Here is a 1,065-nt window from a genome sequence, read left to right on the forward strand (position 1 = left end):
AAAGGGGGGAGATATTTTCGAAAATTAGAGAGAGAGAGAGAGTTAGTTAGGTGGTTTTGAAAAAGATAAGAAACAAACAAAAAGTTAGTTAGTTAGTTGAAACAAATTTTGAAAATCAATTTTAAAAAGATAAGAAGATAGGAAGTTAGAAAAGATATTTTGAAATCAATATTTTGAAAAAGATAGAAAGATATGATTGAATTTAGTTTTGAAAAAGATTTGATTTTTTTAAAATCACAATTAATGACTTGATTCACAAGAAATCACAAGATATGATTCTAGAACTTAAAGTTTGAATCTTTCTTAACAAGTAAGTAGCAAACTTGAAATTTTTGAATCAAAACATTAATTGTTATTGTTATTTTCGAAAATTTGATATAAAAATAAGAAAAAAATTTTTGAAAAAAATTTTTGGAATTTTCGAAAATAACTAAGAAATTTGAAAAAGATTTGATTTTTGAAAAAGATTTTGAAAAAGATAAGATTTTCAAATTGAAAATTTGATTTGACTCATAAGAAACAATTTGATTTTAAAAATTTTTGAAAAAGTCAATCCAAATTTTCGAATTTGATGAGAGAAAAAGGGAAAGATATTTTTTTGATTTTTGAATTTTTATGATGAGAGAGGAAAAAAAGAAAAATGATGCAATGCATGAAAGTTTTGGATCAAAACAATGAATGCATGCAAGAATGCTATGAATGTCAAGATGAACACCAAGAACACTATGAAGATCATGATGAACATCAAGAACACATTTGTGAAAAATTTTTAATGCAAAGAAAACATGCAAGACACCAAACTTAGAATTCTTTAATGCTTAGACATAAAGAATTCAGGAATGCATATGAAAAACAAGTAAAGACACAAAACATGCAAATGCAAAGATCAAACAAGAAGACTTACCAAGAACAACTTGAAGATCATGAAGAACACTATGAATGCATGATTATTTTCGAAAAAAATGCAAGATGCACATGCAATTGACACCAAACTTATAACATGACTCAAGACTCAAACAAGAACACACAAAAAATATTTTTGATTTTTATGATTTTCTAATTTTT

Source organism: Arachis ipaensis, chromosome B4 (genome assembly GCF_059453495.1).
Source record: "Arachis ipaensis isolate K30076 ecotype BB chromosome B4, ASM5945349v1, whole genome shotgun sequence".
In the NCBI taxonomy this organism is placed as follows: Eukaryota; Viridiplantae; Streptophyta; class Magnoliopsida; order Fabales; family Fabaceae; genus Arachis; species Arachis ipaensis.